Below are 13,077 nucleotides of genomic sequence, written 5' to 3' on the forward strand. Positions count from 1 at the left end.
TTTTGTTCCTAACGCTTCTCCAATTGCCGGTCCCCTAACAGATGTGACAACTAAAGCTTGGAAAAGTAACATAGCGAGGCAGTAGAGAATACTACAGTGCACCGCCATTGCAAAGCTAGTACTGTGTGTACCGGAAGTAAATCACTTTTCATGTTATTTTTAAGCAACATGGTGCAAACAGCTAATTGTTGCGAATAATCATCCTTCTGCTAGAAGACATGCGCCTGACATGCAAAAAAAAGTTAATAATTGGCACCTATTAACACTGCACAGTGATGTAGTTACACAGTACACTATCAGACAAATAAAATGGTTAATAGTCCTTAGCTGTCACTGGGTCAGTACCCTTTTTAAAGGACCTAATATGTACCATCAGGTATAGGTCAATGACATGGCGTTAATTATTTTGTGTCCATATGGATAAAAAAATGTAAAAGTGTTACAATTTCAAAATAAACTTGCAGATTACTTGCATGAATTCTCTTTTTTGAGGAGGCTAAAATGCCTGGTTTTATTTCATTTTGAAAGAATATTTGGGGGATAATTGCAAAAATGTCAATGTGGTGTAACTAGTTTTTTTTTTTATTAAAATATAAATATATTCATAAAAATGTGGAATAAAATATAATCATTTAGTGTAATATGTTTTTTTACATAATTTGTCAAAGATTATTTAGAAATTAATGTATGTCAGGACAAATATTACAAAATGCCATTTTTTTTACAAAAACACATTTTTATTTTTTTTTATGATTACGCTTACATGCTACATAGCCCCTAAGGTGACATTGGAGTAAAAAAAATCTAAAGTTTAGTTTCGCATGCTAAACTAAAAACTAAACTTTATTTTTTTTCTCCATGTCCCCATAGGGGCTCCGTAATATGTCATCAAAGTAGATAAAACATTTAATATTTCTCACTCTTTGGCACAATTGGCGGTTACACCATTTGACATTTTTGGGGGGATAATTGCAAAAATGTCAATGTGGTGTAACCGGTCGGTGTCAACTGGTATAACTAGTATTTTTTTTAATTAAAATATAAATATATTCATAAAAAACGTGGAATAAAATATAATCATCTAGTTTACTGTAATATGATTTTTTTTACATCATTTGTCAAAGATTATTTAACTCTTTCCCCGACATTGACGAGATATCTGGTCAATCAAGAGAAAACGCTTCCCTGCCAATGACGAGTATTTCCGTCTTTTCGCAATACTGCTATTATCCACTAGGTGGCGCCTTTCCACAACTTTTTTAAACCGGAAGTATTGCCCTATGGCAAGCTGCTGCATGTCCGTGTCTGTTTTAAAGATCGCTCTGAATGGGATCTCTATGAAAAGTCCGTCACAAAAATTGAATTATCTCTGCTTTTTGCTCAAAATGTGGTGTTTTTGCAGAAACCTACCCATATTCAAAAGCTGATTACAAGAGAACTAATGAAGGTAGGATGAAACGTTTTTTTTTGTTTGAAAGCAGAGGGTCTGTTCTTTCATTTGGTATATTGTATGTTTAAATATTTGAAGAACCTTTTCTGGAAGGCATTAAACTTTTGTGAAAATCATGAAAAACGCTGGCGCTGGCTGGCAACTTTTTTAAAAAAACGCTGGCGGTGAAAGAGTTAAAAAACAGAGCTGTTTTCAGCATACTGTATGTCAGGACAAATATTACAAAAACGCAGTGTTTTATTACAAAAACACAATATATATATATATATATATATATATTTTTTTTTTTTTTTTTTAATGATTACGCTTACATGCTACATAGCCCCTAAGGTGACATTGGAGTAAAAAAAAATTTAAAGTTTAGTTTTGCGTACTCACATGAATCTTTTGCGTGCTCACGTGAAACTTTGTGTGCTCACGTGAAACTTACATGTGCTCACGCAAAACCTTCATGTGCAGAATTTTTTTTTAAGTTTAGTTTCGTGAGCCCACATGAAACTTTTGCGTGCGCACATTAAACTTTTTTGCGCACGCGAAACTAAACTTTATTTAATTTTTTCTCCATGTCCCCTTAGGGGCTCCGTAACATATCCTCAAGGTGGATAAAATATTTCTCACTCTTTGGCACAATTGGCAGTTACACCATTTGACATTTTCAGGTCCATTCAGTCTTAACTTTCATAAAAATTGTGCAAATTTAAATTTTAATTTCTCTTCTTGCCCAACCATTTTTGTCACTGACCCGTATACATCTGGTATCAATATGTACATCTAATGTATTAGTATTTACATTCGAGATGCACTCTTTGATACCACGATGAACCTCTGAGGTACCCTCTTTAGATGCAAAAGGGTACTTGTTGAAAGGCTACCGCCCCAGAAACAGCAAGGAATCACATTTTTATCTGACAGTGTAGGTAGATGAACAGGTGTTAGGTGTTATTTTGTGAATTTTAGCAATGCTTGAATCCTGATCTGCACTGACAAATCAGCAGCCAAGACAGCAACAGTCTGTTTAATGTGTAGTAATTTATATTTGCAATTGACACTAATAGCTTAGCATATTTGCATGTCCTCATCCTCTCATACTTTTGAGGTTTATGTATGACCCATCATCTTTCTCCAAACATTTTCTCCTTGGTCTCACTGGAGTTTCAATTTGACCTGCTCTATTTGTCTGGGCTTTAATCCAAGTTTTCCATTAGAAGTATGGCCTAGGTTTCGTACCATCTAACAAGTATCATTACTCCAGCCTGCTGTTTGTTTGACATCATCATTCATATTCATTTTCATTAGAGGATTTATACTTTCATTTTCTTCTTTTTCTCTGCCTTGAAAAATGCTTTGTAATATAGGTACATATTTCTTCGGATGGATACTGAATGATGTTTTGTTTGGTCGTAAGGATGTTTTTAAGGTCTTTAGCATAGAATAGCACTGACAAGGTCACAGAGATTAGAGACAGGAGCAGGAGCGCAAATATTTACACATTAAAAACAAATCAGAATTGAATTTGTTCGCTCTTTCTGTTTGATGTGAAGACAGCAAAGAAGAAAATGCAAAGATGTGAAGGGAGAGATGCAAAAGAAGGGATAGAGGGGGAGTACATAGTTTTCAGTCCTTCCAGAAAAATGTCTTTTTGTAATTGTTGGAAAAATCCTTGATCTTGCGACACGTTTATAAAAAAAAATTGATGGAATATGTGGGATATGTATGCAGTTTTATCTAATGAAATTGCGGGAACTTGCAAAAACTGCGGGAAATTGCAAAAACTATTATGCAGCTTTTCAATGATGTTCACGTCAAATAATTACATCACTTCATAACAGTCCCATAGCAACAGGGGACATGGCTGCGCTTGTGTGAAGTAAATGCACAATTTTTAACTTTCTGCTAAGATATATCTGACTTTTTGCTACGAAAATGCAGGGATTATGGAATGATGCAAGCCCCGCATATTTTACGGACTTTGGCTGATTATGCATTGAATCATGCGATCGCATAATCATGTTTTTCTGGAGGTACTGAGATTTGTCCTAGCCTAAGCTGCAATGGCTATAAGTGATGACGACTGGACATTGTGCTCACATAATATCAAATCCATTTTCTATTTTCTAAAAAAAAAAATCCAGATAATTTACTCACCACCATGTCATCTAAAATGTTGATGTCTGTCTTTGTTCAGTCGAGAAGAAATTATGTTTTTTGAGGAAAACATTCCACGATTTTTTTTTCATTTTAATGGACTTTAATGGACACCAAACAGTTTTAATGCAGTTTAATAGCAGTTTCAAACGCTCCCAAACGAGGCATAAGGGTCTTATCTAGCAAAACGATTGTCATTTTTGGCAAGAAAAATATGCACTTTTAAACCACAACTTCTCGTCTTATTCCGGTCGTGTGACGTGCCACCGCGACCTCACGTAATATGTCAACACGTCAAGAGGTCATGGATGATGTATGCAAAACTACGCCCCAGTGTTTAGGTTATTATAGTTTTGCATTTTTCATTAGTTTTTATTTTTATTTCGTTTTGACTTTTTGTTTTCAAATTCAGTTTAGTTTTAATTAGTTTTTGAAGTGGGTTTGCTAGTTTAGTTTAGTTTTTATTTTTTGAAAATGCTTAGTTTTAGTTTAGTTTTTATTAGTTTTAGTGTTAGTTTTATTCTTTTTAATAATTTGGGTTATTTGTCAGGGGCAAGATTCAAAAAGGTCAGAAAAATAATTGTGTAATATTAACTCAACAAAAACATCATACATTTTTAGAAAATATTAATTCAAAAATAAAACCAGTACATAAAATGTACATATGGGCACAAATATGTTTTTTTGTGCCAGTAAAAAAGTTAAAGAGCAAACAGACTAAAGAAGACATACATGAACCGCATGTATTCAACCCATTTTTGAGCCACACCAAGACATTTCTGTCAGATTGTCAAAGAGCGCAGTCTGAGACAAGACCATGACAAATAACCAGAGGTGAAAAGAAGTAATCTAAAGAAATAAATACTCAAGTAGCGAGTTAGTAGTTACTCTTGAGAAAAAAAATACACACATATATGCACACACAGTATACAGTGCACACCATAAGTATCAGGACAGTAAAGACAAAAGTTTGCTGTGGAGACCAGAAATTGGTAAGATGAATATCAGTGTGTCAGAAGTACAGAAGTCACATTTTATCAACCTTTGATTATGTTTCAACACATACATGCTTTAACAACAAAGAAAAACAGCCTTTAATACTGACTTGTATGTTGTACCCAAATGCAAAACTCAAAAGAAATGGATCAAACTGATACTATACGTGTGAACAATTAATGCATTAGGACACAGTTCACTTGAACACTTCTGAGTTAATGGTCTCAACGTGGCCACATTAGATAGTATTAAAATACAAACGTGTTGTGTTATTGAGTTGGAATAGTGTGCATGTTAAAACAAATGACATTTCTGTACTTTTGTCTGTTTATCTTTTAATGTTTAGACACTTCTTGACTCCACAGCAAACTGAGGATTTTTGCCCGTTTGTCTGAAAACGTAATGTTGATGTATACAGCTTATAGCTGAAATATCAGACAAGTAAACCGACAGTGTTTTGCATTCAGTTATGCATATTAAAGTTCACTCAGAGAATATCCTAAGATGGTCATCGACAGTTTACACTTACATGAAATACAAACTGATTTTAGAAAATAACTCATGTTTTCTTATGTTGTGAATCTCATGTCACGTGTGTGTGTTGTGAGAAGCACTTACAGTACAGTAGACAGCGAATCAGACGTCAATCATCGATGGACTTTCTTCATTCAGTCACGTGTTCACAGTGCTTCTGCAGGTTGTGCGCTTTTAAATGTTTCTGACGACGAACAGGTCGCGCGTATAATGGCGGGTACACGTGTGAAGTTTAGCTTTTAGTTAAAAGATTAGTAAATTCATATTCACATAATACAACACTCTTTATGTTCTGCGTGTTTCTAGACACAAGCAAAACCGCATCAAACGATTCAGTTGTTGCAGCGATCTAAACAATTCATTTAAACTGATCCGCGAACCAATTCAAAACGTTTGGCCCGTTTGCTTTGTAAAGAATCGACTCAAAAGACTCATTTATTTGCAACACCTTGTAAGGAATCAACTTAAACGAGTCATTAATTCGCGAATGTGTGTATGTGACACTGCGTGAATGAGAGACGCATGGAAAGGAATTTGAAGCGTTATTTGCTCTATAAAAGACAAAGACGAAAACTAAGGACATTTAATCTATATTTTTATTTTATTTTAGTTAGTTTTGCCAGACACACATTACAGTTTTAGTTAGTTATCGTTTTTTTGTGATGACTCGTTTTTATTTTTATTTCAGTTAACGACAATGTTTTTTCCCATGGGAATTTGGTGTTTTTGATGAAACCTACACATATTTGAGAGGTGATAAAAACAGAACACATGAAGGTAGGATGAAACGGATTGTTTTGTTTGAAAGCAGAGGGTCTGTTCTTTTATTTCATATATTGTATGTTTATATATTTAAAAAGGAGCATTTTCTGGAAGGCATTAAACTTTTGTGAAAATCATGAAAAATGCTGGCGGTGAAAGAGTTAAATAACAGACAAAAACTACAGGAAAAAAGTGTAACCATGTATTTTAATATATTTAATCAAATGCTACAGAAAGTGTGAATGTTGTGTCTACTTTAGGGATTTGTGTTTATACGGCAACATGTCTGTGTGTGATGACCTCTTTCTTTACCTCCTCTAAACCACATGACTGTCCGTTTGCAGCTGAACCTCAGGAGATTCAACAGAGTGCTGAGTCTGCAGCCAGCAATGATTACCAGACTGCAGCCAGGCCTACTAATCAATCTGAGCACCGGGCAGTTTCCTCCTTTAGCTGATATCAAAGCACAGCATGAAGACACGCCGGTGAAACTTAATGAAGATTTGTCTATGTGTGGCAGAGGATCACTGGGAATTGAGCCGGCTGTTAAATTGGTTTGGGAAGTAAGGTTGAAAAAAGAGAGAATAAAGAGTGAAAGGTAATGTGCAGGTTCTTTATCTCTTTTAGTAAGTAGGAAAGATTACAGTATATGTTTGTGCATGAGAGAGAGAGAGAGAGAGAGAGACTATCTGACATAGCTGGAGTTTGCCAGTGGGTGTGCAGGCCACAATCGGTTTAAGATCTTTGGACAAAGTGGAAGATGTTAAGCGGCCCTGACAGCCTAGTGCACATGATGACATAAAAACACAAAGTCAGCAACTCGGTTCCTTAGGACAAACCAGCACTGATCTGTCCTCCTGCCCGTCCTGGTGGCTCCTCACAATAGAGGGTCTCTTCATCACCATGGTCTCTTGGCACAAGGGTCTCTATGGAAACTCCAAGTATTATCATCTCAGCCAGCTCCATTAATGATCTGAACTCAGAACAGATGCACCCACATGTCTGGTGTGTCTGTGAAAGCGTGCATTATAGTCCACATTCCTGTTTATTTCATCTGTGGGCTTTTTTTTCATTAGGCATTTTCACATTCTGCAAGCTATTTCTGAGGCTATTTTTAATAGCTAAATCATTTTTATGTTTGCTACAACTATGTGTAGGCTTGAATATACAGTCGAGGTATATGTAGAACAGAAGCATCACAATCTGGCTTGGATGTTTTTTTTTTAGTTTATACTGTACTGTAGTTATTTAGAGTAGTTTAGTGTATAATTCAACTTTTAATCATTGCACACATATGCTCTTTGTAAATAAAATATTGTTATTTAATTTACTTAATATGTTTATGTTTGTACATCTGCTCCATCTGTCATAAATATTTCTATGGATCACTAGAAACTAGTTTACTGTGTCTCAATTGAAGAGCTCAATTTAAATCAGCTTTCAATTTGTACTTTCTAAAAAACAAATCATTTCAGACCAATGGCTTCTGAAACTAGTTTTGTTGCTGCATGGGCTAATTGCTGTAAAGTATTTATGTCTTAGTTTTTCCAAACCCAAACAAACTTTTGAGCTCATGAAACTTTTAGAAGCTTGTGTTACATCATGGCACTGCCTGCTGAATACGAGTTCTAATGCAATAGCTTGAAATCGTAGCCAGTAGGCTTCACTAAACACTGAAGTTCTTAACATGTTCCCTATGATGTATGCATCACTGGTCATTGGTCTCAGCTTGCTTGCCCTGTTTGAACTGTGAGTAACTCAACATCTGTTTAATTCCCATCAGCACAAAATTAGAGTTTATCCAAAGCTTCACAAGATATCAGTTTGAACTCCACTTTTAGTTTTCCACTTGTACGTCATCATTCACTGAAACACATTCTTTAATTCAATAATTTCACTGAGATGTGTGTATGTGACTGGACTCTGATAATGCAACAAATAACCGGTCTATAACAACTAAGCCAATGGATTTAAGCCAAGTGCAGGCGTGATGCCAAGCCTGGTTAAGAGATGCACTACACAGCAACTAGATTAACAAGTTCAGCCACAGCATCTCAAGCCAAAATGAAGTCGAATGCTAAAGCCACATAATTTTGCACATTAACTTGCAATTAGGTTCAGTGAATATATAGTGGCTCAGATGTGGTGCTGTGTTTGTTGTTAGCTATCTATCTAGGGAGTTACGGAAAATTCCCCGGGTGCCTCCTAGTCGGTGAAAATCATTGTTTCTCACATTGCAAAATGAGACATATTTGGAATGAAGAGTATTGTATTATATTGTTAGTGATTTTGGGCGGAAACAGATGCTATTTCTATGAGGAATCTAAAATGCATCAAACCAAAAAAGTATGCAGCAAAATATAGCATTAGTAACTGGGAGACAAACAGGAAAATCACAAGACTGTACGTGAGTACGTGATAAAAAGGAAATGAGACAAATGGAACGAGTAAGTGAGAGAAAGCGGAGGAGAGTGAATCTTTAAGTGGACGTGGTGGCAGATGGTGCTCACAAGAGCGTGATCATTTGCCATTTTTGTGCCAAAGTGCTCATGGGAAAAGGGTGAAGGGGAAAAACAAGAGATGTCTTTACATCTCTCTCTCTCTCTCTCTCTCTCTGTCTTTCTCTGCTCTTATTTGTCTCTCTCTCTTTCTGTCTGTGATTGTTTTCGCTCATGAGGTGCTCTGTGGGTAGCTTGCTTTATAATTCACCTTTCCTGCATAGGACATGTGCTCCAGCCACATGCCTCAGTCACACAACCTAGCTTCTCCTCAGTCACCCAACACAAGTGCACCTTATCACAGACACAAAAGAAGGTGGTTGATTTGAACAGAAAGTAACAATGACTCACTCACCCCTAACTAACACATTTTCAGTTATTTTAGAAATGTTTAGATCTTGGTTACAGGGTCCACGTCCTTCAAGTCAAAAAAATGTGCATCCATCCTTCACAAAATAAATCCAAACGGCTCAACGATGATAAACAAAGGCCTTCTGAGGATAATCCGCGTGGTGTTGTTGTAAAAAATATCCAAATTTAAACTTTATAAATGAAAATAACTAGCTTCCGGTAAGCCCGCCATCTTAGACTCCTCTGTATTCAGAAGAGAGTATCAGCGTAGTGTCTGCACTTTTCTTAGTGACGTATGACAAATTCGGAGGGTGGGGGCACAGAGCAGCAGCGAACCCTACATAAATTGTGTACGCTCTCATCTTGAATGAGGATGCGACTTATATAGCGGCGTTACCGGAAGCTAGTTATTTTAGTTTATAAAGTTATAAATATGGATATTTCTACAACAACACCATGCGGATTACCCTCAGAAGCAGTGGCGGCCGGTGACTTCTTTTTTCGAGTACGCTCGATGCGAAGTTCGTCACAACATGTATGTAGCTCATCATATATGTGGTTCCTTTTTTTCAAAATATGTGTTCTGCGCATCGAGAGATCCTATGTGCATCATGTGTCTTGTCAAAATAAGAGCCTGCTGCAGATGCGTCTAAAGGGTTTATGATAAAAGAGATGTTCGCGTTTGCCAGATACTCGCATAATCTCATGCGTAATCAGAGTTTAGTGTTAAGGGAGTGTCTTGCGTGTATTTTGTGAACTTGAGCGTCTCTTTTATCATAAACGTTTTTAACACATGTGCACACGTGACAATCCGAACACTTATTTTGAATTAGCGCCTCCTCGGATGAGCAGTCACGAGCCACCACTGCTCAGAAGGCCTTTGTTTATCATTGTGGAGCCGTTTGGATTTATTTTGTGAAGGATGGAAGCACATTTTTTGGACTTGAAGAACGTGGACCCTGTAACTTTACATTTGATTAACTGAAAATATGTTTGTCTGAAAAATGATGGACATATGCATCTAGGACAGCTTGGGGGTGAGTAAATCGTGGGTTTAATATCATTTTTGGCCGAAGTATCCCTTTAACATGATAAATGTAGACTTTTCTTTTTACAGTGGGTTGCAATTTCTTTGTCAGTTTTTACATGATGATGATTATCAATATTATTATTTAATATTATGTAGAATTGGTGGAGTAAAAATGATCCCAGGCGGTCCGTGGGGCAGTACCCTTTAAAAAGATATGTATACATTCGGTACAAATATGTACTTCTGAGGTACTAATATGAACTTGTTAGGTGCAAAGGGACTTTGTAAAAGAGTATCGCTCCAGAGACAATTGTTTGACCATTTTTTCTGACAATGCAGACAGTTTAATCCAAAGCAACCTTCATTGGATTCAAAGTACATTTTATCATGTGTGTGTACCTTGCACATATTTACCACTATGTGTAGTAATCGAAACCATGACCTTTGCGCTACAAATGCAATGTACCCGAGCTACAGGATCATTGTCAATTTGATGCACTATTAATAAATCCAGGTTATTGTTATTTGTGTCTATCAGAACAAAAAGATAATGATTAATCTGCAATAGGCTTTATGCCCAGCTGCACTACTTCCTGAACTTCGGCCAGGTGTGTCTGATTATTGCTGTTGTGACTACTGAGGTCAGGCACACCTGGATTAATCAGTTTGTCCAATAATGGCAGACAGGAAACAAGGAGCTGGCTGAAGTTCAGGAAGTAGTGCAGCTGGGCATAAAGCCTATTAGGAAAACAAACAACAAAACTTATGAAAGATAGCAACTATTGAAAGTTGGTGGGGGTAAATATAAAATCAATGTTATTTGCATAAATGTTCACTATCAAAGCATAGATTCTGAGTCATCTCATAACTTTTTCGCCTTTTCCTTGCACTTTCTTCCTCTTTTCATCCACTCCCCTTGAGGTTAAAGCAACAAGGTCATGTTCTGAGAAAGATTGTCCTCTAGGCTGTAATTAGTCTTTTGTAACATGTAGGAATTGAAAGATGATCTTGGGCAAAAATGATGGCTGCTGGAGTGTAATGGCTGGCATGGGTGAATCTGCCAAATTCTGACAGCTAATTATTAGTCAATAGTACTGCATTATGTTCCCCTCATGCATCAGAAAAGACAAAATGGTGGAAGTGGAAATAAAGGATGCAAGGTGCTAAGAAAAGAAATATCAAAAGAGAGGCACTGGAAATTATTATGACTAAAGCGCAAATGAAAATGGCTCACATTTAAAGTTAATGTGATTCTGTGTCAATCTATTTGCTTTCTCTTCTGAAGCTCGGCAGACATTTCTTTAATTCAACTCAACATTAGGATGGGGAAATCGAGCGTTTTGGGAATGCTCCCAAAAATTCCCATTCATAGCGGTTAATCCTCGTTAATGGGTTTGTTTTAATTCTGTTAAAGGAGGATGAATTGGAGAAATGATTAATATGCTACTTTTGTGCTTACTGAATGGATAAATGGGTGCAGCTATTTATATGCAGCGTGTTTTTCAGTTTCTTTCTCTACACACAATCTCTCTAAACATTTCTTCGCATGTAAAGAGCCTTTAATTTTCTTTACATGCAGAGACATTGGCATGCTCACAGATAGGATGTGACCTTGTTTATGCCGTTAATAAAATTGGACCTTATTTTATTCATGTTTGTAAAGGAAATGACCACCACAGAAACATAATTACACAGTGTTTACTTGCAATTGAAATTAGACAGCTTTGAAATAGCATTGCCTTGTTTTGTTGTCCAAAATATCAATATTGGAAGAAATTGCCAAACACAAACATTCAGCCTGTTGAGTGAAAAAGTGTGATTTTTAAGGTCATGTTCCTGTACAGTCATTTGCGCTTTAAACAATCAGAGTGACTCTTCATACTTCGGAGCCAATGAGGAAGAGGCTTTCCAGAAGCTAAAAGCCTATGTTTATTATTGACATTCTCGAATTTTGTTGCTGGCAAAGGCAATACAGAATGTTTGTGACAGCAAGGGCTCAGTTTGGGAATGTAGCCAGGACAGAGGGCATTTCAATGTGGCTTGTGAAACACTTGAGGTTGTGGGTCAAAGGGGTTGAGGAAAACTCTCACAAAGGAAGTGCTGGGTGGTTGTGGTTGAGTGCCAACAGTAACATATGCCAGGAGTTCTGGGGACAGAGAGAAAGCTCTGGTTAGTACACTCCCATTCAGCTATTGTAAATATTTAACTGGACCTCCCTGCATGCTAGAATCAGACCTTTTTTGTGCTTCTGAGTTATTCTGTTTGAAAATCATCTTTATACAAGCGGGTAGATTTGATTTTAACATGTTTTGACATTTTAACATCAATCAAACTATAAACCATTAAAAATATTTATACAAGCATGTATATTTATTTTTAACATGTTTGGGCATTTTCAATGTCAATCAAACTATAGACCATGAAAAGTATTTATATAAAGGGGAAAACCGGGACGGAAGTTACAAAGCAATTTTCTCCGAGCCCTGATAACATTTGCATTTCAAACTATGACAGCATCTTTAGCATGTAACCCTTGACAAAGCTGACAAATATTGCGTTATTTCATCACCGTTTTGCGCGTCTATAGCTGTTTTCGAACATGATAAGTAAATTCCTCTAGCGGTAATTTTTTCTATATGAGTTATAACACGTTGTGTTCCTCGTTTCATGTGTTACAGTACTAATCAATCTACAGGTTATTTAGTGCTCTAATACATTCTGAAGTTTGACTTTTTATAGTTTTTCAAAATAAAAGTAAATTGGGTTCAAACTTGTTTCTTTTGTCCCGCTGCATATACTGTTGCATTATGTTGAAAATTTATATATTTCTATTTTGATTTAATTTAATCGAAAAAATTATTTTCACCCATTTAAGTTTGTACTGTCAGGTTGCTTTTAAAACATTTGATGAAACTGAAATTTGTAACAAAAATCAAATTTTATTATTTTTTGCAAAGATTAAAAACAAAATATGTTTGCAGTTACATATTTACAAGGTCATAGTCATGTATATTTACTAAAAACATGTGTAACACAAAAATCTATCTTGTTTTGTTGTGTTAATTCTGACCCACCTCTGTGTTACTTCCCAGCTGATGGGGTCAAAAGTAACAATTCACTATACTTATGTTCAAAATACTGAAGTCATTTTACATTTGTTTAAAATTCCACCTGGTATTGATAGACCACCCTTGTGAGTTATTGACCACAATAAAAATATATCTCTGTCTAAAACATTATCTTTTAAAATTAAGTTTTATCTGAAAAATGGTACTTTCGCCCCTGCTCTCCCCTAGCATTTGTCCAGTATC

This window comes from Misgurnus anguillicaudatus, chromosome 21 (genome assembly GCF_027580225.2).
Source record: "Misgurnus anguillicaudatus chromosome 21, ASM2758022v2, whole genome shotgun sequence".
Taxonomy (NCBI): Eukaryota; Metazoa; Chordata; class Actinopteri; order Cypriniformes; family Cobitidae; genus Misgurnus; species Misgurnus anguillicaudatus.